Genomic DNA, 27,818 nt, shown 5'->3' on the forward strand with positions numbered 1-27,818 from the left:
CGCCACCACCGAAGGTCTGGGGTACCCGGAAATTATGAAGCCCGTAGATTCATGTTCGCACTACGCGACAATAAGCACCGACCGATGCCGAGGGCACCGGGTGAGTCTGACTACGTAGTTGGAAGCTCGCCGAGTGGCACAAGCGGAAAAGTTGAACGTGGCACCTACTTTGGTGGCCCATAGCACGTGGAGGGTCTGTGGGACCCCCAAGTTACGGAGGTCCTACATACGGCGTACGAGAAGATTCATAACGAGTCATGCTGGTGGCTCCACGAATCAAAAATGCGATTGCGGAAGTGGAAAAGTCGAACTGATATCCACCTTTTCGGGTTCTAGTGCCCCTGTGGAGGGTCCGAGGAACCTCCAAATGGCGGAGGTCGTAGATACATCTCTGTCAGTAGAGGTTGTATGAGCCACGAATGCTTCTCTGCCATGTCTTCGAGTTTATTTTCCCGGCATGCCACACGCTGCTTTTTGTCTGCCCCCTCTCTCCGGGACATTGCTGGCTGCAACTATTGGTCAGCAAGTGGAAGGCAGGGACATTTGCACAGTTCAACCCCTCCCTTAGCTTGCGCTTCCATGCGCCATGGGGAAAATGGTCCTCAGAAGTGTTGATAGATGAGAGATGCAACAAATCAAATTTTCCGTCCCCCAAAAGGGTCATACTAAACACCACCCGGAGATGCCCGGAAATGCCCGGAAATGCCCAGAAACATTCCTTAGCAAATTAAAACTTTTTTAGCCCATCCCATGCGCAGCAGGAGACGGGGTTTTGCAATCACTTCTGTGTGTCTGTCTGTCTGTGTGTGTGTCTGTCCTGGCCGTAGCATTTTTACCATTTGAGTTTTGTCATCAAATTTTCACCAGATCTTTATTATGAGAACTAGAGAGGTACCCATGCTACGCACGGGTGGGAGACCAGAAGCAAACAGACAATGTAGAAACGGTGAATGATAAAGCATGAAACCAATAAATTTCACATTCCTGTAGCACCTTAAATCACACGTCAGACATGGACAGCAAGTTCGTGAAGGACTTCCATGAAAAACGTACCCGTTGGCAAACAAACGGGTACGTTTGTTCCATACCCAGTCAATGGCGAATCTGCATATGGTGATCCGCGAATTCACGTTTAGAAAGTAGAACTTTCTAAACACAACACACAACAAGTACACATACATTCAAAGTACACCGCCCCCATGCCAAATAATAAAATATCCTCCAGCGCGGCATTGCCGGGGCACCTCTGGCGCCCGGCAATACCGCCGTGCAGCTCGTAAAGACTGTATTTGGAGGAAGAGGTGCACAATATTTGATTGATTCATTGCATATTTAAAATCAATAAAAGATTGTCATAATATATTTTCTTAATCAATTGGCTAACAGCATAACTAAACCACAAGTGCTTCATCCAAACAAGTAACTTTTAGAAATTTAATTAAATCAGTCATTAATAAAAAATTAAATAATAAATTTATTAATCAATATATAATTAATCGATTAATCAATAAATCAAAAATACCCTTTACAGACAAATCACTTGGTCATTGTCATGTACAAATATCAGCTCCCTAGCTCAAAAGGTGCCTGAGATATTGCCCAGATGAGAAATAAAATAAATAAATAAATAATAATGAAAATAAATAAATAATAATCATTAAAATAAAAAAAAATCAATTCGCTAATAAAACACATAAAGCACCACCATTTCATCAGAATCTGTAACTTTAAAAAAAAAAAAATCGTCATTAATGGAATAATTAAATAATTAATTGATTAATTGATTAATGAATAAATCAAAAATAGCCTCTGCAGCCAAATCACTTGGTCATTGGCATGTCCAAATATCAGCTTCCTAACACAAAAGGTGCCTGAGATAATGGCCAGAAGAGAAAGGAAATGTATCAGTATGAAATTAATCATGAATAATTAAATAACTCATCAATTAATTGATTAATCAAAAAACAAAAAATAGCGTTTTTGACAAAGTACTTGCTCACTATTGTGCCAAAATTTCAGCTTCCTAGCTCCAAGGATGGTTGAGATATCGCCTGGACAAACAAACAAACAAACAAACAAGAACAGACACATTCAAAGTACACCGCCCCCATGCCAAATAATTAAATATCCTCCAGTGTGCCATTGCAGGGGCGCCTCTGGTGCCCGGCAATACCACAGTGCAGCTCATAGAGACTGTATTGGAATGGAGAGGTGTACAATAATTGATTGATTAATTGCCTAATTAAAGTCAATAAAAGATTGTCATAAAATATTTTTTAAATCAATTGGCTAATGGCATAACTAAACCACGAGTGCTTCATCCAAAGATGTAACTTTTCGAAATTTAATTAAATATGTCATTAATTAAAAATTGAATTATTAAAGTAGTGATCAATAAATAATTACCCATTAATTGATTAATCAATAAATCAAAAATACCCTTTACAGCAAAATCACTTTGTCACTGTCATGTCCAAATATCAGCTTCATAGCTCAAAAGGTGCCTGAGATATTGGCCAGATGAGAGAAAATAAATAATTGATTAATAATGAAAAGAAATAAATGATAATCGTAAAAAATTAAATAATTAATCAATTGCCTAATAGAACACATAAACCACCACCATTTCATCCGAATCTTTAACTTTAATAAAAAAAAATTCAGTCATTAATCGAATAATTAATCGATTAATTGATTAATTGATGAATCAATAAATCAAAAATAGCCTTTGCAGCCAAATCACTTGGTCATTGGCATGTCCAAATATCAGCTTCCCATCTCAAAAGGTGCCTGAGATAATGCCCAGAAGAGAAAGGAAATGTATAAGTACTTAATTAATCGCTAATAATTAAATAACTCATCAATTAATTGATTAATCAAAAAAAAAAATAACGTTTTTGACAAAGTACCTGCTCACTATTTTGCCGAAATTTCAGCTTCCTCGCTCGAAGAATGGTTGAGATATCGCCCGGGCAAACAAACAAGAAAGCAAGAAAACAAACTACCAGAGTGAAAACTGAGTACTCCCTTTCAGCGTGCATCATTGCCGAGCCCCCTTCAGTGCCCGGAAATGACGTCATGCAGCGCCTGGAGATGGGATAGGAAAGGTGCGGTGTACAATATCTCAATCGATGAAAGTACAACAATTCGGGATCGAGAAAGCAAAGTATCCTACAAATACCTCGGAATAGAAGAAGGCCCTCTGGTACCACAAAAGAATGCGTAAATAATCAGCAAATAGTACTGCAGAAGTCCACATGGACTTCTGAGTTTATTGAAATGCCCCTCTTTTTTTGTAAGTGAGTTATTACTTGCATTCAGTTATAATCTGTTGGTACTCTTCCCATTGCAGGAAGGCACAGAAACATGGGTGTTGTTTTGTAATACTAATTGCGATGCACAGCAGTATTATATAATCGTTAGAATATGTAATGCTAATAAAGTGGATAAACATATACTTAGTGATAACTCCTCGAGTAATCTGCATTATGAATTATAGAAATTGTGTGATGTGCTTAGATATACTTAAAATAAATAATTGTCTGTGCAACGATGTAAAAACCTGAAAGGCACCTTCCAGACAATTTGAATGTCTGAATACTTGGTCTGGAATTCTTATCTTTGGGGTTTATGCTGGGATATAAACCAGATGGGTTTTTATGCTTGCCTATCTCTTCCTTGACCCTTTGATTTAACCCTCATCGCTCAAACGGACACTCTAAAGCCCAGATGAATTTCTTTGTCTCAACAAAGCACTATGAAAGACAAAATGCAGACCGAATTGGCAGAAGACTTGCTCGATATGTCGTTTGGAGTCCTGTTTGAGTACGCCGGCAAAGTTCTGTTTAACTGTGTTGTAACCTTTTACATTCGAGTGAGGTTTCTCCTTTGAATTAAATCTTGACATTGTTCTTGAAGTGTGGACGTTCTATTTTGTGTACACATTTCTACAACAGTACCTCCGCAGAATAAGACTAATTCTGAAGTCATCCCTCTATCCAATGAACAAAATCAAAGCTATAAACCAACTTGCAGTACCGGTATTCGAGTATAGCTATGCAATTATAAAGTGGCCACAATTGAAGATCAACAACTTGGACACCAAAACAAGGAAACTACGAACTATTCATAAGCTATTCTTAAAAAACCAATGCATTCCGAGGTTTTACTTGCCGAGACGAGAAGGAGAAGGTGGTCTGATGGAGCGAAACCAAGTGCACAGAATAGCGTGTGTAGGACTAGCGGAGCATGTGAAAAGCTCAACAGACTATCGAATGATATTTATACATGAACAAGAAAACAACAAATCAGAAAAGGTATCCTTAATCAATTTAGCAGCAAACTTCCAAAAACAGGTGCAAGTGCAGGATACTACACAGGAAAACGAAAAAGAATCAAATCAAAGCAAATCAAATTTTGAACAAATCTTGATTCTTGAAATTTTTCTTGAAATCTTGATTCTTGAAATGCTTGAAATCTTGAACAAATTTTGAACAATTTGAACAAATCAAATCAAATCAAATCAAAAAAGAAAAAGCCCCAATGATCGCAAAGAAGACAAAGGAAAACTACAAAAATAAATATCAACAAATATTCTCTGACAAATGGGAGAATGACAAAATAGTAGGAAGTTTCAAAAAAGAGCTAGACAGAACAGAAATCGACAAGGAAGGCTTAATGGAATGGCAAAGAAGAGGTCAAATTAATTGGGATGGAGAAGGAGTCATCATAAATGCCCAAGACCATGGGCAACACACCATTGCCTTTTAAAAAATGGCGGGATTGAGCCAATCGGACAAACACAGGTTTTGTGGGGTAGAAACAAAAGTACCAGTCACCTCCTTTTGGGATGTAAAAAACTCATGTCGGGACAGTTGTACACAGAAGCATACACCCCCGTCGTTAGGCATATACTCGGTTAGTGGAAATAAACGTTTACAAGTCAGGAGACGACGATGGTTCACGAGCGAGCGGTCTTCAATGACAAAGGACGGACTATAACTGAAACAGGCCCGGACTGGGGGGTCGGGGGCCCACGTGGCAGGTATCGCCCCCCGACATGCGGTGTACATGCCTATTTACAAAGGGCCCCAATGCGCTGCGTGTGCAGGCCTTTAAGAGCCAGCTGTACGTAATTGTGTGTGGTGCTGGCCTTGAAATGTCAAAACGAAGGTTACTGACCTTGAAGTGAGATAGAAAATAATGTATAATCAGTTATGAGGTTAGTTAGCTACACAATAACGAAAATTCGGTTCGATTCCGACAACTTTGAAAAATTTACCTTGTGACCTTCAAAGGTCAAAGGTCGAAGATTCTGAAATTTGTTGGAAAAAATTGTATTTCATGATGTATGTGATGATATAAGATCATGTATGACATTTCACCATATCAGGAAGCGAACAATGTAATAAAACCATCAAAAATAGACTTTTGTAAATTTCGTGACCTTGTGACCTTGACCTTGGGGCGAAAATGAAAAATCGAGCTCAGTGGGGCTAGACACATGACATTGGCCGAACCAAATACCGAAACCCCTGTCGGATTCCACCAAACCCCTCGGAGAAGATGTAGCTTGAAATCGATTACCCCCTAATGAGACATCTTTTTCGGGCGTGGCTCCGCCCACAATGGGCGCAATACGCCCACTCGAGGCAGGATACAACTAGATCATGATATCAACCTCCCACCCAAGTTTCATCAAGATCGGATGATATCATCGGGTAGTTATGCTGCGGACAGACAGACACACAGACACACACACACCCATGACGAATATAGTGGTCACTCTGTTTGATAACACGTGAACCAATTATGAACTAATGCAATTAGCTCAGCATTACTTCCTGATCAACTTTCCCAAGTGATGTCTCCTCCCAATGGGATGTGCCCGAAGCCATATTCTTGATCTTGATTGCTGTCACTGGCTTCTCGCCTAATTGCTCTGAGATTAAGGTGACTGCACTCTTCAGAGAGCCATTAATAGGTGACTCTTCACCCCACAGCGAGTCTGTTAAATGGATGACGTGGAGCAGTGAGCCGATTCGAACAGCGAGTGGTAGACAGATGAGTATATTTGTACATTATAATTAGTCTTTCTGTTTAACGTGCAGTGGTAAAGGTGTTAAACACAAGGCCACATAAGTAGAGATTTGCAGGAGATGAACAATTCGGATAATCCTGGGTTTATAGGCGATGGTCAGGGAAACATCCCTCTTGGTGTGACCATCATTATATTATCCTTGGTCATTGTAATGGGGAACATTCTGGTTCTTCTGGCCCTCATGACATCACCGAAACTCAAAAGTGAAATTTCGAGCGTGTTCATCGCATCCCTCGCATGCGCGGATCTCATTGTGGGGGCGATTGTGGTCCCGGCCAGTGCCCCTCTCATGTTCTCAGGCTCTGCGGGTATGAGTCGCTGGCCGAGCAAGATCCTTTACTCCATCGACTGGCTATGTGTCACAACAAGCATTCAGAGCCTGTGCGCCATCGCCGTGGATCGTTACATGGCTGTGACGACTCCGCTGCGCTACCCAACGCTCATGACCAGGCATCGTGCCCGGTCTGTGACGCTGATCATCTGGATCGTCTCCGCCGCCATCTGCTTCGTTCCAATCCTTATGGATTGGTGGATAATCGATGGACCCGGGGTAATGTGACAAATTATCTACTTCTCATGCTATGAATCTGTTGGACTTAGCGGTTAGGGTGCCGGCTTGGGATCCTATACTAGGATCCTGGGTTTGTAATCCCGGTCGATCGCTGAATTAACACCAGGGGGGTTGACTCAGCCTGTCATCCTTTTTCGAGGTCGGCAAATTGAGCACCAGTTCACTGGTATTTCCCTGTGTGTCGCAAGAGGCGACTTACAGGGTTGGCGGCAGGAAAGGCATCTGGCTGTAAAACATTGCTCCAAAAAGGGGACCACGGTGCCCGAAAAAGGCCAACAAAGGCCAACCCCTGCTCTGCGGGGAAAAATGGCCTCGAAAGGTGGTTCATGCTATGAATCAAGTTTTTTAATTGATCAATAATAAGTTTATCAATCAATTTATTAAGAAAAACTTCATTAAGAAAGAAAATCTCACAAATAATTGGAGGTGAGTTTTATGAAATGCATAAGCATATGCAGGATGGCAGGATGGCCTAGACCCTAGAGGTACGCAAACCCGCTTCTTAGCCTGGGTTCGAATCCCGCCTCATCTAGAATACCAATCAATGTGTGTGCCATCCACCAGAATTAGTTGGTGGATGTTAAAAATCTCATGGCAAGGTCGCGGATCATCAGCATCAAATCAAAGTAGCATCAAAGGGCAGGTGCGTTAAAAAAAAAAAAGTTTATGGGTTACGTTTTCAGAAATAACGTTTTCAGAAAGAGCAGAGAAAAGCGATTTTAGAATGTATATTTACCTCCGCTACGAAAGGTGGATGGAGGTTATGTTTTCACCCCTGCCTGTTTGTCTGTCTCTCGGTATTTGAGCAAAATATCTCAAAGTTGTGGACGGATTGGAACGAAATTTGCTGGAGAGGTTGGGCATGTGACAAGGACGAAATGATTATATTTTAGTGAAGATTCAGGTTCCGAATCTGAGAATTTTAAAAATGATTTTTCAGCATGGAGTGATAGGGCCAAAACTGATATATGGCACGATATCTCAAAAAGTTATGGACGGATTCTAATGAAACTTGGTGGATGAGATGGGGGTATGAGAAGGACGAATTGATTCGATTTTGGTGAAGATTCGAATCTGGATCAGAGAACTTTTAAAGTGATTCCTCACTATTGCGTCATCGGGCTAAAAATTATATGTAGCATGATATTTCAAAAGGTTGTGGACCACTTATGGCAAAACTTGGTGTCTTGAGTTGGGTAAGTGACAAGAACAAGCTGATTCGAATTTGATTCATGTCGGATCCAGATATGGCCTATCGGTGGTATACAAAATGTAAACTGCTCAGCCTGGCAGAGGTATGCGCTCTACCGAGTGCCCTTCTAATAATATACTGTTTCGGGATGTTTGCCATATTACATACTTAACATATTTAACATTCCATGATGCTTGGACTTTAATGTATATTCTGTACTCTGCAACACAATGTGTAACAGTGTCTGGTTCGTAACCTGGTGTATCTGTTTTAAATTGACGGTCTCGTTATTATTTTGCATATTTATGCACAAATGCTTGTTTTGTCAAACTTTTCTTTCGCACTAAGTGTCATTCAAAAATTAATCTTGGGGGCCCAAACACCTGTTTTGCATGACCCCAGAATACTGCCAGTCCAGTCCGCTCTTGCAGCGAGCTATCGCAGCAGCACCGAATCTTTGGAACAGAGTAGACATTTGGATAAGTTTGTAACATGAGAGATAAGTACAGACATACAGTACTATATATATATATGGCTCAGTGTGTTGATCGTGTGGTTGGCTCAGTTAACAACGAGCGTCACCACGGATGAATCGAGCTTTAATGGAGGCGTTTATCCCAATTGATGGCGGACCAACACACGAGGCGGGGTGAACTATGCCGAGTTACCTTCACGGCCGCAGGCTTCTTCAACCTGAAATCAATAATTCAACCAAAACGGATGTGAAATGTACAGGGGAAAATAATGAAACGATTAATTTTAAGAAATATCGGGACACGGAAACGCGATGATAAAACTAAATCCTAAATTGGGACGTCCCGCACAGACTTCAGATACGAAACAATGGGAGAGGATATATAAAATAAATGTCTCGTCGTGTTGTGGAATGTGGTGCGTGTTATCTCAATCAGCAGTCTGCAGTCGTCAAGGATGGTCCGGCTCAGAGCGCAGTCGTCCGACCGTGGCTCCGGTCAGTGGGAAGTAGGCCTCGTTCTGCCCCCCTCTCGTGCTCCACCAGGCCCACGGACGCTGCTGCATGCCAAGCCTCATGTCCCCGCACGATCATTCGCGAGGTTCGTGCATGAATCTGGGTAAGAGAATCATCGGCGTGCCAACGTCCTTCCAACATCCAACACAAGAGAGGGTCCAGCACAAAGGGACAGTCAAGGGAAGGCAAGAGGCCGGAGAGAAAATGCCGGCGAGCGAGTCGTTTTGTGACTCGCGGTGTGACGTCAGCCCTCCTCTCCCCAAACCAGCGCGGTGCCCCTCAACTTCTCGAATCTTCTCACCGCGTTGGTGTCCTCTCATTGGCTGAGCGCTTTTTGCCTTTCATGTCATGCCATCCGTCGGTGGCCAATCAGTCTGCTGCTTCCTTCCACCTTCCTTTCACCAATCAGTGGCCAGCTTCTTACCCAAACCAATCACACGTTTTCCTGGGCGTGGCTATTGCTTGCCTTGCACGATGTTCATCTTCCATGGCGCCGTTGTACGAGGCCACTGCCTGCTTGTCTTTCCGGTCAGTTCTTATGGTCAGTCATTGTAAGGGAGGGGGGGATTTAATTAATGTGTGCACTAAGGGCCTATCTAATGTCTACAAGAGGGCGCTGCCATAAGGGACACGGGGATGTTCACAGAGGGAACGACACACAATGGAGTTAGCATATTCCCTAATTCTAGTTACCAAGCCCCGCCCCCTCGTGGCGGGGACACAGATATGCAGCTTACTCCGACATTCGGGCTAAACACAGAACTTATTACAGGTGAGGTTCCCTATCACGACAGCCGGACACACCTAACTATGCAGATCTACCTAAATCTAGATATTCCCCCTACCCCAAATTCATAACAATCTATATATATATAAAAGAAAGTTTTTGTTTGTTTCTTTGTTTCTTTGTCTGCACACGCAGATACCCTCCTGAACGGTGAAAGATAGGAGGAATTCCCTCAAACAAAAAATGTCGGGACGGGTCCCAGGAAGGTTATAGGCTAGGTGATGAGGCCGGTCGAGGCCCACCTCGGCCAGACTGGGCCCATTTCGCAATTAAGAGCTGAGCTGAATTATAGTAGTAAATGCATGGTTTGCCATTGCCTTCCCAACATTGTTGGTCCTTGCTCTATCCTTTTAAATGCTGAAAGTCAAACAAGGATGCAGCATGTACATCTGTACGTCGTCCACCGAAGATGAATGGAGATAACGTTTTCACCCCTGGTTTTTTTTATGTTGAAGGCTCCAGTCATGGACTATTAGTCTTCTTCATCGAGGCCAGGCCTTAAATAAAATAACTGCATAAAGAGAGAAAAAAGAGAGAGAATGTAAAAGTGAGGAGTGAAAATGATTAAGAAAAGTGTATGATGAAAAGTTTTTGATGTTTGTTTGTAAGAAAGATATTAAAGCTAGCCCGGTACTGGTAGCTATAGTTTGAGTGATACAGAAAGTAAGACGAGCAATCCTGACACTGAGAGTGTAAAATGGTTCCGGGCACCACTTTAACGCTCCTAAGTCACAACGGTAATGCTACCCTGAGCAGTTGTTGTCTACAACCTACTACCTAAAAGTCTGTTTTGTCTGTCTGTTTGCCTCGCTGTCAACAGGATATCTCAAAAGGTTGTGGATGGATTTGGACGAATCTTAGCGGAGAGGTTGGGTTTGTGAACAGGGGTGACGAATTAATTTGCTTTTGGTGAAGATACAGATCCGGATCCAGATACCATAATTTAAAAAGTGAATCTTCACCGTAGAGAGATATGGCCAAAAACACGATATTTCAAAAAGTTGTAGATGGGGTATGACAAAACTTGGTGGATGAGTTGGGTAGGTGCAAAAAACAAGCCGATTCCATTTTGGTTCAAGTCTGGATCCAGATATACCTCGTTTCCCACCGATAGGCCAGATTTGCATCCAGACCTTCAGTTCAGGAGCAGTTTTCTGTACGCGCCTTAAAAAAGGGTCTACAACTTTTTCTGCAGAGCAATGTTTATGAGTGGGGAGGTGGGGATCAAATCCAGTTTTGACAAATTGAGAGTACTGTATATGCTTGGGAGGTAGGGTCCTAAGCAGGAGAGTAACTCAACAAAAACACCTTCAATTTATACATGTGCAGGGATAGAACGACAAGCTCTTCTCTTACAATTCTTCTTACTTCTCTTATAAATCTCACACTCTTACTATGTCTCTCCGAAAAGACCGTCTGGACAACCCTCCCATATACTTTCTCTACAATCCTCTCCAAAAAGTTCTGTCACTCAAGCTCTTGTGTCTCACAATCTGCCATGATCTTTCCTGCGAAAACCACATTTCCAAGCTGGCCTCCAAAGCCAGTCGCCGACAGGGCATCCTCCGTCGTGCGAAGTCCTTCCTTGGCACACCTGAGCTCCTCACCACATGCAAGGCATTCATCCGCAGCTCAATGGAATTGTGCTCTCACGTCTGGGCTGGTGCTCCTGCCTCGCACCTAGCTCGGCTTCACGCAGTTGAAACCAAACCTTTCAGAATCATTGGAATCTCCCGCGATGAAGCTAACTCCGAGAGCCTTTCACTCACTCACCACAGGCACGTTGGTGGTCCTTCTGTCTTCTACCGACTCCTCTCCGGCCAAGCTCCCCCAGCTCTGTCTGTGCTCTGTCCCCCAAATACTTCTACAGGTCGCAGAAGATCTGCCAGCAACCCTCTGCTGGTGAAACTGCCAAAATCAAGACTCTCTGCTCGCCTTCACTCTTTCATTCCTCTTTTCTCCCACCTCTGGAACAAACTCCCTCACTCTTTTCAATCCCACTCCTCTCTCCAGGTCTTTAAAACAGCTGTTCACCACCTTCTCTTATCTTCCCCCATCCAAAACCTTGATCTTTTCTACCCCCGTTAATTCACCCCAGATCTACTTTTCTGAAATACCAACTTCTTTCCTGGAAGTCCTAGCTGTGTCCATGTTATTTATTTATTTATTTTTAGTCTATGTGTTTTTTACCTCCCTCATCCCCCCCCCCCCCACCCCCTTCCCACACCTCCTCCCCCCAAGCCCTCTCCAACCCACAGATCTCCCGATGTCCCTGCTCTCAAATGTTGTACTTGTGTGCTTCCCCCTTTCCGCATCCTCTTGTGTGCTTCCTCTCTGGTCTCCCACTCCCTTTATTTTGTCTTGTGTGTCCGTTTGTTTTTTGTCATTAATGCTAGCTCTTACACGAGCCTCGATCTTGTATGCAAACAAATAAAATAAATAGCAACGCAAAGCGGGCGTAACCCCTCAGCCCATGCATGGTGGAAACCAATTTCAAGATGGCTGCCGTGGCGGCCATATTGAAAATCGCAGCACACCCACTTTAGAAAGGAACCTTCCTCTACTCAACCCTAACACACACTGCAAAAATGGATTTAATCGGACAATCTGTTCTGCTTGAAATTGACGGAAACCAATTTCAAGATGGCTGCCATGGCGGCCATATTGAAAATCACAGCGCGCCCATGAACTTTTCTCTACTCAACCCCAACACACACTGCAATCATGGATTTAATCGGACAAGCCATTCTGCTCGAAATTGACGGAAACCAATTTCAAGATGGCTGCCGTGGCGGCCATATTGAAAGTCACAGCGCGACCATTTTCGAAAGGAACCTTCTTCTACTCAACCCCAACACACACTGCAAAAATGGATTTCATCGGACAAGCCGTTCTGCTCGAAATTGACGGAAACCAAAAGTTGACGGACGCCCGGATGGTTGCCGTAGCGGCCATATTGAAAATCGCAGCGCGCCCATTTTCTAACGGAACCTTCCTCTACTCAACCCCAACACACACTGCAAAAATGGATTTAATCGGACAAGCCGTTCTCCTTGAAATTGACGGAAACCAAAAGTTGATGGACGCCCGGACGACCCCCGTGACGACAATACCCCTAAGCCCATTTTGGGCTGAGGGGTGAAAAGCGATTGGTCCATCAATCAAAGGAGGAGAGATCGATGGTTTGTGACCAGTCACAAATGAGCTGCCATCACACGAAGCCTCTGAGATATGTGTGGTATTGTGGACTCTGATAAGGTTGGAACTCACAAGACAACATACCACACACATACCACAAGACAACACAAGAATCTTTTGCATCATGCTCTCAGAGTATTTCACTTGCGTTTTTGCAAACTCCAGGCCCACTGTCATGTGGCTTTTTCTCAGGAGTGGCTTCTGTATGGCCACTCTTCCATAAAGCCTATATTTGTGAAGTGCTGCAGAGGCTGTTGTCCTTTCGGTAGGTTCACCCATCTGAGCCAAATAACTCTGTAGTTCTGTCAGAGTGGTCATTGGGTTATTGGTCACCTCCCTGACCAAGATCCTTCTTGCTCGGTTACTCAGTTTGGTCGGATGGTCAGCTCTAGGAAGAGTCTGGGTCGTTCTATATTCTTTCGATTCCCTAATGATGGAGCTCACTGTATTCTTGTGAACTTTCAACACAACAATTGTTTTATACCCTTCCACAGATCTATGCCTCCTCACAATTCTATCTCTGAGTTCTATGGTCAGTTCCTTGGACTTCATGGTAGAGTTTCTGCTTTGACATGCACTGTCAACTGTGAGACCTCATATAGAAAGGTGTGTTTCTTCCTAAATCAGGTCCAGTCAATTGAATTGGCCACAGGTAGACTCCAATGAAGTTGTGGAGATGTCTCAAGGATGATCAAAGGAAATTAGATGCACGTGAATTCAATCTGAAGTGTTCAACTTGAACTTGTTCAAGTTGAACTTGTTCTTGTTCAACTTGAACTTGTTCTCAAGTGCTGAGCTCAATTTGAAGCAAAGGGGTTTAATACTTATTGACCCAGGACATTTAAACTTTTCACTTTTTGTTAATTTGTAAAAAAAATTCCTAATAAAAATTCCACTTTCACATTATGGGGCATTATGTGTACATCAGCCTAAGCTGCCCCGGAAAAGTCCTGCTGGAGGATATGTTGGTTTAGCAAGGGGGTAGTGGACTTTCAATGCAGCTCTACTTCTTTTATCTCAGTTTTTGTAATTAATATCAATCAACTAAGTACCAATTGGAGTATTATCATTATATAATCAACGACACATCAATAAATTTGAGGGCCGGTGTTGAAAATCTAGCATCCCACCGATAAATTATCAGGCAAGATGTCCCATAGAGACAACACCAATAAAATAGCAGAAGCATGGTGTAATGGTCTTTTATGTGCTACGCATGCTATGACCACGTCACATTACACATATACACCATTAATATGACAAAATAATTACATTGGGAACAGACTTTGAGATCATAACCCAACTTTAAGACAAATCATTGCTAACCCCCACAGTATAACATGTCCTGCAGAAAAAACCCTATTGTTACGTTTGTGTGGGTAGATGAATGAATCCCATAGTAAAGGTAGGATTGTATAATTATAGCATGAACTGTGGATGCATAGGAGAAATGTCGATGTATTTAAGTAGGGAAACTGTAGGCATTGTTGTAGTGGGAAAAAGGGGGATGGTTCCCTGTGGTTTGTGATTCATAATGGAAAATTTTATAAAAACGAGCGCACATGATAATAGGTTCATTCAAAATACTTACAAATAAAATAAGAAGAACAACAAGAACAGTTTCCAATCTTTATTGAAGATACGGTACAGTATGATGCCAGGAATGCAGACAAAAATGCCGCAATTGTCAAATCCACACGGTGGGGGATGTTGTCATCTATTACTAAATGGAGACGCATCCATCCATGTGTGTGTCACGTAAAGAAGAAGCAGGATGCTGTGATTTAAAGTAGCAAGTGGTTCCTGCATCGATAGAATTGTAACTAGAACGGGCACTCGGTAGAGCGCATACCTTCGCCGCAGCTACTGTTCTGTACTTGGCATGGGAGTGTAGGGAACAGAACAGTGAACAGTTTGGTGCTGATTTCATGCAAATCGGATAAGAATTGACCGAGTTATGACAAAAAACGCACATTTTGCAAGGTCGTGACCCCCCTGACCTTTGACCCCCAACCGCTAACAAGGGTAATGTCTTCACTGGGTCATGTCGTATATCACAAGATCGGGCATTGAATTCTGAACATTTTGGCATTAGTTGCATGCCAATTGGATAAAAATTGACCGCGCTATGGTAAAAATACGATTTTGACCTTTTCGTGACCTTGACCTTGACCTTTAACCCGATTGCTCCCAAAATCTAATCAAATGTGTCCCGTATAATAACCAATCATCCCACCAAATTTCATGCAATTCGGTTGAATACTTTTTGAGTTATGCGAATAACATACACACACACACACACACAGACATACAAATAAATACACAGCGATCAAAACATAACCTTCCGCTTTTGCGAAGGTAAAAATGGTACCTTTGGAAAGCTAATAACCGATTTACTTGGATGAACCACCTTTAGGAGTCATTTTTCCCTGCAGAGCAGAGGTTGGCCTTTTTCGGGCACCGTGGTCCCCTTTTTGAAGCAATGTTTTATGGCCAGATGCCCTTCCTGCTTTGTTGGTCTCCTTTTGCGCCACACAGGGAATTGCCAGTGAACTGGTACTCAATTTTCCAACCTCGGAAAAATGACAGGCTGAGTCAACCCCCTGGGTGTTAATTCAGCAAATGACCGGGATTCGAGCCCAGGATCCTGGGGTCCCAAGCTGGTACCCTAACCGCTAAGCCAACACCAGGCTCCACCAAATAAAGTCAAGGGAATTAGTAATTGTGTGATCAAATTGAATGGTGTTATCTGGATGGAAAGCTAATAATCGATTTACAACAAAAACTAGAACGGGCACTCGGTAGAGCGCATACCTTCGCCGCAGCTACTGTTCTGTACTTGGCATGGGAGTGTAGGGAACAGAACAGTGAACAGTTTGGTGCTGATTTCATGCAAATCGGATAAGAATTGACCGAGTTATGACAAACAAGATCGGGCATTGAATTCTGAACATTTTGGCATTAGTTGCATGCCAATTGGATAAAAATTGACCGCGCTATGGTAAAAATACGATTTTGACCTTTTCGTGACCTTGACCTTGACCTTTGACCCGATTGCTCCCAAAATCTAATCAAATGTGTCCCGTATAATAACCAATCATCCCACCAAATTTCATGCAATTCGGTTGAATACTTTTTGAGTTATGCGAATAACATACACACACACACACAGACATACAAATAAATACACAGCGATCAAAACATAACCTTCCGCTTTTGCGAAGGTAAAAATAGGGTCCGTTTAATCATAAGGTTACTTGTTGTAATCCGCACATGTAACGGCTTTACGCGTGACGCATGGAAGATGCTTTTGAAACTGTTATGTGCGGCAGGTGGAAGATGTTTTCTTTCCTCCCGTGAAAAAATGTGAATACGCGAAGCACAGCGCCACAAATGTAGGAGCAGGGCGCATTTTATTAACCGCGAATACGCGGGGTCCGGAGATAAGCAGTGTTCTCCAGATAAAGCGCATATGCGGGGTCAGGAGACATCAGATGTGAATACAAGTAGCGAAATCCGAATGTCGGAGTCGGACAGGATAAACGTCAAAGTGAAACTTTTTTCTCTTGCTTAAGACATTTTTGTTCAACCTGAATGGATTTAAAAAGATATCTCACCATCACAAAAAAGATGCCTGGTGTTGGCTTATCCATTAAGGTACCTGGCTTAAGATCTATCGGTCTTGAGTTTGAGCCCCTGTCGTGCCGTTGAAATCGCAACAGGTGTGTTGACTCAGCCTGTCAACCTTAGCCAATTAAACTGCCTCGACCATTTGATTATTCTTGCGTCAGAGTGGCAACCCGTCCAGGATTGTACTCCTTAGCCAATGAAACTGCCTCAGCAGCTCCTATGCCCCTCATGGCGTGAAAGGAATAATTATTATTACCAAAAAGAGATATTTAATAAGTCTGGGGTCAAGATTAAACAGTATAGTAATCATTCTAAAATACGCCATTTGTGTCTGTCTGATGAATTTTTGATGCCAATACATTCTGTTGTTACTTATCCAATCTCAAGCAAACTTGACACAGTGACCAAGGGTTACATAATGAAGGTTGTAGCGCATTCATTCCCCCCCCTCCCCTCCACAAGGGGGTTTTCTCCCCCGAGTGGGTTTTTTCCGCCATTGCCGTCAATGGGTTGTGTGTTGAGGTGTATAGCCGTATTAAGTTAGCTTTATCGTGGTGTATTTCCAAAGAGGATTTATCGTGGCGTTTTTCCAATGACGCTTTTAATAACAAAGTTAATGATAATCGCATATTGTGCGATTATCATAATGATAATCGCATAATACACAATCGCATATTGTGTTATTACAAAACAATAAAAATACTATTAATGTCCCACTTCCCCAAGGCGTTTTTCCTGCAGTGATAACATGTATAAATAGCTTCTAGTTACAAAGGCGTTTGTGTGAGCAACGGCTTCTACAGGAAGTGAAAATACTAGTACCCGACTGCAAAGCCGCAATGAGCCGGCAAAGCCAAAGCCTCTTGCCACTATTTTACCCATCACTGTGGCATCAGTAGGTTAGGTAGTTGGTAGTAGGTAGGTGTAGTAGGTACCGTCGGTGTAGTAGGTGTAGTAGGTGTAGTAGGTACCGTCGGTGTAGTCAGTGTAGTAGGTGTAGTAGGTACCATTTGCATTCTGGATGAGATTAAAATTGATAAAATTTACTTCTTGATTAATTCGGTGAATTCCGTCTCAACTTCGGATATTTCCGGCCGTGAAAAACTATACCCGACGGCCGCGAGATTTCTAAAAAATAATTCTTTGTCAATTTTAGAATATTTGACGCCATTTTCACCCTCCGAAACACGTTTTTGGTGACGAAAATCCTCCGAAAATATAAAAATATTTTTCAAATGCTCGAATCTCATTGGTTCCGGTGTTTGGTGACGATTTTCGTTGAAGATAACGAGGTTGGTCTTAACGTATTTTAATTACAAATTAGAGGTGCATTAGATTGTGAATCAAACAAAGACGGGTGAAACAAACTCCTATTGAACTTTTTCGCAATTGTTTTATGCAAACTTCCGCATCTGGTCGATGGCGGCCTCCATTGCGTGATTTGGTTTTAGAAATATTTTTTCAAATGCTCGAATCTCATTGGTTCCGGTGTTTGGTGATGCTATTCGTTGAAGATAACCAGGCCCGTGCGGGCCGAGGTTGGTCTTAAAGTATTTTAATTATCAATTAGAGGTGCATAAGAATGTGAATCAAACAAAGACGGGTGAAAGAAACTCCTATTGAACGTTTTTCAATTTGTTATGCATACTTCCGCATCCGCAAGATGGCGGCCTCCATTGCGCTTCGGAATTCTCAAGCCAAGGGATACAGCATAATCTGGTTTTCGACATAATACGTACGCGTTTATTGACAACACCGGCTTCGCCGGCTACTAGTACCCGACTGCAAAGCCGCAATGAGCCAGCGACGCCAAAGCCTCTTGCCACTATTTTACCCATCACGATGGCATCAGTAGGTTAGGTAGTTGATAGTAGGTCGGTGTAGGTACCGTACCTGGTAAGACTTGGTAAAAGAGAAGAGCAGACAGTCCTCCCCAATACCTACATACAATAAATGTCACAAGAAGCTTAAGGAAGTAACTATACGATGTGCTAGCTTAAGGCCTATTTTAAGAAATTTTAACTGGGCTTAACATACGTTTTCACAGTATGTGTGTAGTCTTCTAACTTCAGTCGCTGTCAGGGCTGGTTCTCTCCGGGCACGGCAGCTTCCTCCACCAGAAGAAGTTAGCTTGCAGTAAGATCAGTGCCGACAGATCAGACGATAGCGCCGTTTCAACGGCAATGTGTGACTGTCGATGTCGTTAATCAAACCGAGCTTTCTTTCTTTATGTAAACCGCTTATACCGTATTTCTGGCCGTGAAAAACTATTCCCGACGGCCACGAGATTTCTAAAAAATAATTCTTCGTCAATTTTAGAATATTTGACGCCGTTTTCACCCTCCGAAATGCGTAATAAGCTTTTTAAAAATATTTTTTCAAATGCTCGAATCTCATTGGTTCCGGTGTTTGGTGACGATTTTCGTTGAAGATAACGAGGTTGGTCTTAACGTATTTTAATTACAAATTAGAGGTTCATTAGATTGTGAATCAAAGAACGACGGGTGAAACAAACTCCTATTGAACTTTTTCGCAATTGTTTATGCAAACTTCCGCATCCGGTCGATGGCGGCCTCCATTGCGTGATTTGGTTTTAGAAATATGTTTTCAAATGCTCGAATCTCATTGGTTCCGGTGTTTGGTGACGCTTTTCGTTGAAGATAACCAGGCCCGTGCGGGCCGAGGTTGGTCTTAAAGTATTTTAATAATAAATTAGAGGTGCATAAGATTGTGAATCAAACAAAGACAGGTGAAAGAAACTCCTAAAGAAACTCCTGTATCTGATGCTCCCCCTTCCTCTTCATTAACGGTATGGACCTCAAACATCCAGGGCCTTCGTTCAAACTTAACTGATCTCTCCATACAGGTTGCTTCTGTCAAACCAGACGTGATCTGCTTAACAGAAACTTTCCTCCTTTATGATGTCTCTGATTCCATAGTATCTCTCCCGGGCTACTCCCTCCTCCGGTATGATAGACCTGAGCCTCGTCCTGGAGGCGGGGTTGCTATCTTTATCAAAAACTCTCTTCCTCACTCGCCCTGCACTGCACTCTCTCCACCTCACCCCCAGGAATACCTCTGGCTACGGCTTCCCCTTCGCTCCCACCTCTTGTTCATATGTGTGTTGTACCGTCCACCAAACAGTGATGACTCCATCTACATCTCGCTGTCTGATGATATGGACCAACTTCTATCAACTCATCCCAACTCTCTCTTCCTCATATGTGGTGATTTCAACTGTCATCATGCCAGTTGGCTGGGTGTGGGTACCTCTCTCTCCAGCCATGGCTCCTCAGCAAAGGACTTCTGCGACTCACTGGGACTGACACAATCTGTCAATTTCCCGACCCGGATCTCAGTCAACGGAACATCTTCTCTTCTGGACTTGGTTATGACTAACTTCCCTGAAAATGTCTGCTGCTCTTCTTCTGCTCCGATCGGATCATCTGATCATGTCCTTGTTAAAGTGGACATCTCTCTGACCATCCTCAGGGAGCCTGCTCAGCGTCGACGAGTCTGGCATTTCACTCAGGCCAACTGGCACGGTCTTCAAGCAGCCATCAATCATCTGGACTGGTCTCCCATCTCTACCACCTCTGACATCAACTCATCCTGGGAATTCTTCCAAAGTAAATTGCTCTCTCTCATGCACAGATTTATCCCATCTCGTCTTCAGTTGTCATACCCTTCCTCCCGTCCATGGTACACGGAATCTTGTGGTGAGGCTGTTGCCCAGAAACAACTTGCCTTCGTCTCCTGGAAAGCAAATCCAACGGAAGGAAATCTCATTTCCTTTCACAAAGCCCGAAACAAGTGTGTGTCCACCCTCAGGAGAGCCAGGAAACAATATCTCTCCGTTCTCAAGACCGAACTCTCTTATCTGTCTCCCTCTTCCAAATCCTGGTGGCGTCTGGTCAAATCCGTTTCTGGTGTTTGTTCCCCCTCCATCCCCTCCCTTACCTCAAACGGCTACACAGCTGACTCCGCACGTGAAAAAGCTGAATACCTCAACTCTGTGTTTGCCTCTAAATCTTGTGTCCCAAACCCATCCCTCTCTGTACCCACCATACCCAGTCGTACCCTGCTGCTCCTGGACTCCGTGTCCTTTCCTCCTGACAAGGTGGAAAAGTTTCTGTCAACCCTCGACTCTGATTCTGCAACTGGACCCGATGGCATCAGCCCACGGGTCCTAAAATCCTGCTCTGCTGCTCTATCTCACCCTCTCTCTGTTCTCTTCACCCTCTCTTTTGCTCAAGGTCAACTGCCATCTGCTTGGAAATCAGCCAACATCACCGCTTTGCACAAAAAAGGTGCAAAAACAGATCCTAGCAACTACAGACCAATCAGCCTTCTCCCAATTATCAGCAAAGTCATGGAATCCATCATTGCTTCGGATATGAAATCTTTCCTCTTCTCCAATGGCTTGATCTCTGATCATCAATTTGGTTTCAGACCAGGTCACTCTACTCTGGACATGCTGCTTCTGCTGTCTCAACAATGGATGGAGGTCCTCAATGCCAAACAGGAAATTAGAGCTGTCTCCCTCGACATATCACGTGCCTTCGACACGGTCTGGCACCCCGCTCTGCTCACCAAACTCTCCTCCTTTGGTATCCATGGAAATCTCCACGCATGGCTGGCGGACTTCCTCTCTAGTCGTCGTCAACGTGTGGCCCTGAATGGGTTTCTCTCATCTCCTCTTCCTGTTCAGGCTGGAGTTCCCCAAGGCAGTGTTCTGGGCCCCGTGCTTTTTCTGGTCTTCATCAATGATCTCTCTGACTCTCTCGAAAATCCTCTCTATCTCTTTGCTGATGACTCCACTCTCTGCCGCTCCATTCCTCTTCCCTCAGATCGGCAGTCTGCTGCCTCCTCACTCTCTGAAGACCTGGACAAAATCACAGACTGGTCAAACAAGTGGAACATGTCTTTCAATCCTGACAAATCTCACATTCTTACTATGTCTCTCCGAAAAGATCGACTGGACAACCCTCCCATCTACTTTCTCAACAATCCTCTCCAAGAAGTTCTGTCGCTCAAGATTTTGGGTCTCACTATCTGCCATGATCTTTCTTGGGAAAACCACATTTCCAAGCTGGCCTCCAAAGCCAGTCGCCGACTGGGCATCCTCCGTCGTGCGAAGTCCTTCCTCGGCACACCTGAGCTCCTCACCACATACAAGGCTTTCATCCGCAGCTCAATGGAATACTGTTCTCCCCTATGGGCCGGTGCTCCTGCCTCACACCTAGCTCGGCTTCACGCTGTTGAAACCAAAGCTTTCAGAATTATTGGAATCTCCCGCGATGAAGCTATCTCTGAGGGCCTTTCACTCACTCACCGCAGGCAGGTAGGTGGTCTTTCTGTCTTCTACCGACTCCTCTCCGGCCTTGCACCCCCAGCTCTCTCTGTGCTCTGTCCCCCAAATATTCCTACAGGTCGCACAAGATCTGCCAGCAACCCTCTGATGGTTAAACTGCCGAAATCTCGGCTCTCTGCTCACCTTCACTCTTTCATTCCTCTTTTCTCCCGCCTCTGGAACAAACTCCCTCACTCCCTTCAATCCCACTCCTCCCTCCAGGTCTTTAAAACAGCTGTTCACCACCATCTCTTATCTTCCCCCATCCAAAACCTTGATCTTTTCTACCCCCGCTAATTCACCCCAGATCCACCTTGTTTGAAATTCCAACTTCTTTCCTGGAAGTCCTGGCAGTGTCCATATGTTTTATACCTCTCCCACCGCCCCCTTCCCTCGCCCCCCCCCCCCCCCAAAGCCCTCGCCCTCTCTCGATGTCTCCATGTCTCTCGGTCCCTGCTCTCAAATGTTGTGTTTGTGTCCTTCCCCCTCTCTCCCCATCTTGTCTACCGCTCCCTATGTTATATGTTTTATGTGTCGGTTTGTCATTCTGTGTGATTAATGTTCGCTCTTTCACGAGCCTCGATCTTGTATACAAAAAAAAAAAAAAAAAAAAAAAAAAAAAAAAACACCGGCTTCGCCGGCTATTATACACCACAAACACGTATGATTCGTTTTTTAAACAGTCGCTAATGCTCTTTATAACACTAAATGAAGAAATTTGGAGGAATCCCGACATCCGTGAAGAAAGGCTTACTTACAGAACTGAGCGAAGATCTACTGAGCGAAGTCCCCTCTGTAACCCACAAAAGTTGGGTTAATAACATGGCCCTTTTTGCCGCTACCGTGGCATTTTTCGTAGCGAACTTTTGAAACTCGCTCCTGTTGTTTGATAAGAAATTGAAAGGGAGACGCTCGGGTTGTGCTCCTTTACCCAGCAGCTAGCTAGCGGTTGCCAAGCCAGCCGTTCCTTAACGGTTTTGAACTGAGTGCTTGCTCAAATGCTTAAGCCACTTAATCTCTTCACAAGAAACTTGGTAAAAGAACACACACCCAATGTTCTTGAGACCCGACCATAGATCGACTGTAATCTATATACCCCAAAGAGGAATGACCCTTCCTGCCCCTACCGGAGTCTGCGGGTGTACTTGTAACACAAAAATTTGACTGTGGTGAAGCATCAATGTGTACGCCATCCATCGGAAGGTCGTTTATCTGGAGGACCTTTTGAATATTTGTGCTGCCACAAGTATAGTATTTTCTTGGCAAGAGACATTTTAAAATTGCACTGGTGGCAATAGCCACCATATGGTAATAATTTGTTCCAGCCACGCCGACTTTCCCTTTTGACCAAAAAACGGAATACTGACCAACTCATCGAAATAATGCACCATCTCTGAAACTTTGCATTTGTTTCATTCTTCCAGGTGGCCGCATGCTATGAAAACCCGGAGATGTGTCATTTCATCACCAAACCATCATTTATTATTGGCATGTCGATAACTACATTCTACGTACCACTTGCGCTTATGGTGTTTGTGTACGTACGTGTGCTACTTGTGGCCATGCACCAGGTGAGCTGCTTCCTGCATTTTGAAAATAGTAGTGCAAGATATGAAGATGGATGGTCAGATTGAGATTTCAAATAAATGTTTCAAGGCAAAGCAAAAAAATTAAATTTCCAAAAAAAATAACATCTGTGTATTTTATGTACTAGCAACGGCACCCGACCTACAGGCGGGGCTTCAATTGGGAGGCCCAAATGAAAAGGCAAAATATCAGAAATTGAAGGCTTTTTTACTTTAAACGATTCATATAAACATCCGTTGAATCATATCACACACAAATCATCAAAATCTAAACAGTACATGGCGCCCATTTTGTAAAAAGATTGAATTCTGCAAAACAGAAGTGGCCGCTACACCTGTTTCTCAGTCGCCTTGCATATGCTGCTGTGTTACTTCGGAGCCGCACGTTTATATAGGAAGAGTTCGTCAGGAGTCGATCTACTCTCTCCTGGTACGTAGAATAAACAGTATTTGTAGAATTTCAACAAAAGCCACATCACTGTTCATATCGGTAAATATTATTCCATCGTGTTTGGAAAAACTGGAAAATTTGTAAAAACAATATAGCCTATTTTACTCCCAGGGGTCCCAGGAATACCCACCCAAAATATCGTTTCGATCGGTTGAGCCGTTTTTGCGGTACCTTCGAACGGACGGACGGACATTTGGTGAATTATAGTAAGATTATCGTCTTCACTTCCACATAATTTAATTACTTGTAAAAACACTCATCAGGAATCTTCCAGGAATCCATCAGACACTTCCAGGAATCACTCATCTCAATTCTAAGTAGGCTTACATGGTCTTATATGAGCAGAGGGTCTTAACAGAGCGAGCCTGATATGCGTGACATGGTCTTATATGCGGTGTTAATAACCGCAGCCAATTAATCCCTCAACAGGCCTTTATTGATCACCAATAAGGGCCACAACAAGCAGAATTCATTCCGTGACCTGGTATATTTAATGAAGCAATAAATAGTCACATGGGAATGTACAGAGAAGCAAACAATAATAAATGATTGATGCAACCAACAACAATAAACCACTTACCCACTACCGAACATACATGCCCAACGAACGATCAGGATGGCTTATTTATCTATGTCCTTATAGGCCCTCAGATACACCACAGGAGATAGACCAGAAAGGTGACAGGACAGAAAATACCGCAAACTCTATCCGGTGGGACACAGCTGGCACAGATGCAGAGTGGCAATAAATCTGTCACAGCAGAGTGGCGGCTCTGTGCAAGAGCTCAATGTGGGGTGCAAGAGGGGATGTGTTGCTGGCTGGGCTGGGGGCATGGCATTGCGCTGCAACTCTGTAGATGCCTCACAGCCTCTGCGTGGTTGTACCAGGCAGCTGCTACGTCACTCTACCCCACCCCCGCTGCAGACGCCTTTATCGTCTCGGGCACGTACGTCATTTATGACATGCTGCGCCCCTCCCCTCTCACTCAACATTGGCCCGAAAGCCCGTTTGATGGGAGGGAGGGACCGCAATCAAATGTTTTTTTTAATGAACCTATGAATCCTATGAATCCAGACTTTTGAAACACCATGTACAACAGAAATATTAGATCTCAAGAATAACTGAAGTTGTTGAAACTTGTTTTTTGTTTAACTTTAAAAAAATGAGTAACAGTGTTGGTTGTCATGAATAATCATTTGGAATTTCCTCAACCCTCTCATTCCTCTTCCCCTCCCCCTTTCCTGCATTGTTGCTCATCCCAACGTAGGTTGAAGCACTTGAAAAATCCTACACAAGTAAAGATGCATCTGAAAATCCATCAAAGATAAAGACAAAATCGAATAACCGTGCAGTCAAGACTCTAGGTGTTGTCATGGGAGTGTTCATAATTTGTTGGCTCCCTTTATTCATGGTGAACATAATTAAGGCCCTTTGTCGTAATTGTGTGTCTGAACTAATCTTCATGTTACTCAACTGGCTTGGTTACAGTAACTCAGCATTCAATCCAATACTGTATTCAAGTACTCCTGACTTTCGTAAATCCTATCGCAGCCTTCTTACTTGCAGGTAGTGTTTCGGATCTTAGATAAACTCTTATGCAAGTATAAAAAAAAGAATCCTTTTTACACCCCAGGATAATAAAATAACATGTACACAATGGTGTCATAATGTTTAGAGCATCCGCTCATAGTCTGGGAGGTCGGCAGTTCAAACCCGATCTCGGCCGAGTCAAAAGAAAGACTTTTAAAATGGTAGTGCTGCTTCCTTACTTGATGCTCATCAGATAATTAGAACGACACTCTTCGATGTGACGACGTTGACCGAAATGCCTTGGCCCACATTATTACATCATTATAATACTTGTACCAAGTTTGATTGAAATCCCTTCAGCTGTTCTCAAGTTATCACATTTATACCTGGCATGACCTCTGACCTTTGATGCCATACTTCAATCAGTTCAAATTTGCATCATATATATATACTTATACCATGTTTGTTCAAAACCCCATCACTTGTTCACAAGTTGGCATGGCAACATAATTTTTTACTTAACATGACCTCTGACCTCAACCTGACCTCAACCTCCTGACCCCAAAATTTAATCAGTTCATGTTTACATCATTATAATACTTGTACCAAGTTTGATTGAAATCCCTTCAGCTGTTCTCAAGTTATCACATTTATACCTGACATGACCTCTGACCTTTGATCTGTTGACATAATCCAATCAGTTAATCTTTGCATCACATACTTTGCATCACATACAGCTGTACCAAATTTGTTCAAAATCCCATCACTTGTTCACAAGTTGGTGTGGCAACACCGATTTTACTTGGCATGACCTCTGACCTTTGACCTCTTGACTCCAAAATCGAATCAGTTCATTGTTGCATCATATATACTTATACCAAGTTTGTTCAAAATCCCATCACTGGTTCACGAGTTGGTGTGGCAACATTACTTATACTTAACATGACCTATCACCTTTGACCTTACCCAAAATCTAATCAGTTCATCTTTACCTCATTATACATACCAAGTTCGACGAAGATCCCTGCAACCATTCTTAAGTTATCACAGTAACGAAATACATGTAACATAACATGACCTCTGATATTTGACCTATTGACCCCAAAATCTAATCAGTTTATCTTTACATCATAATATATAATTATACCAAGTTTGGTGAAAATCCCTTGACTGGTTCACAAGTTAGCTCAGTAACATAATTTTTGATTGACACTTGACAGCAAGTCTAACATTTGACCTTTGACCCCAAAATATAATCAGTTAATCTTTACACCATTATACATAAGGGTACCAACTTTGGCCAGAATCCTATCACTGGTTCATAAGTTATCGTGCTAACAGTATTTGTACCTAACATGACCTCTGACCTTTGACCTATTGACCCTAAAATCTAATCAGTTCATCTTTACCTCATTATACACATCTGCACCAAGTTTGATTAAGATCCCTTCAGCCGTTTTCAAGTTATCGCGGTGACGAAAACCTATCGCAGGCGGACGGACGGACGGACGGACAACCTGAAAACACAATGCCTCCGGCGACTTCATTGGCGGAGGCATAAAAAGGATAGAGCACAGATAAATAACCATAGGTTGGCAAACATTGCATAGGCTAGATGGACCTAATTGCCTCCTTATGCGTTGAAGGTTCTTGTAAGGGAAAATATGGCATGCGGGACAATGACATTAAGAAACGTCAATGTATGTGACAAAACCACGAAGTTCTTTCGGCGAATTTCCAACCTACAAATTTCTCCCCCAAAGGCCAACTACAATATTATACCTTATTATAACTTTTTCCTCCACTAACCCTTTAGAATAAGCATGTCAACTCAATAGATATTGCAGTCGTACATGAAGAATTCATTCCACATTGAAGCATAGGCATAAAAGGGCCACATCGCTCTGCATCAATACACCGTCCAAATTAGGCAGGGATAATTTATGACAATGTCGTTTTACATGGACACTACGAGAGGGTTAGCCTTCGTTCCCTCCAGAACTTACCGGACCTGAGGCTGCCGCAGACGAATACCTTCGTTCCTCGGCAGGTTGCTAAGCAACTACGAACGCCAATTGGTCCGTCGCGCGATATCAGGGTCCGACCGTCTGACACCGTTTACCTGCATCACGTGACTTTTCCAATCGGGGAACGTACCCTCCGGCAGTGTACCAATCTTACCTTAGATTCCATCTGCTAATGATGGTGGTCAAAGCTCACCACCTGGTACCCACTGGGCAAATTAATGAGCCGATTATGCGGGGAATAACCTCCCGCCTACGCTATGTGCGAACAGCGCTGGATCATCAAAGAAAGGACATTCACGAGCAGATTGAAAGGAAAACGTCAACAAAGCATTTATTTACGGGTATTTACAAGCACAGGGATCATGTAAAATGGGGAGGGGGGGGGGGAAGAGGAAGGGACTTGA

At 43.2% G+C, this 27,818-nt stretch overlaps 1 long non-coding RNA gene across 3 annotated transcripts in view; it reads left to right on the plus strand.

The window, feature by feature from the left end:
• The window catches only part of LOC137413649 (uncharacterized), a 69,190-nt gene extending 43,676 nt beyond the window's left edge, over positions 1-25,514 (plus strand). For all 3 annotated transcript variants that reach the window (XR_010981718.2, XR_013621822.1, XR_010981719.2), the window contains exons 2-3: positions 23,244-23,390; positions 25,125-25,514. This is a non-coding gene — a long non-coding RNA (uncharacterized LOC137413649). The remainder of the gene's footprint in view (positions 1-23,243; positions 23,391-25,124) is intronic.
• The last annotated feature ends 2,304 nt before the right edge of the window (positions 25,515-27,818 follow it).

Source organism: Myxine glutinosa, chromosome 1 (assembly GCF_964187855.1).
Source record: "Myxine glutinosa chromosome 1, kmMyxGlut1.1, whole genome shotgun sequence".
NCBI classification, from domain to species: Eukaryota; Metazoa; Chordata; class Myxini; order Myxiniformes; family Myxinidae; genus Myxine; species Myxine glutinosa.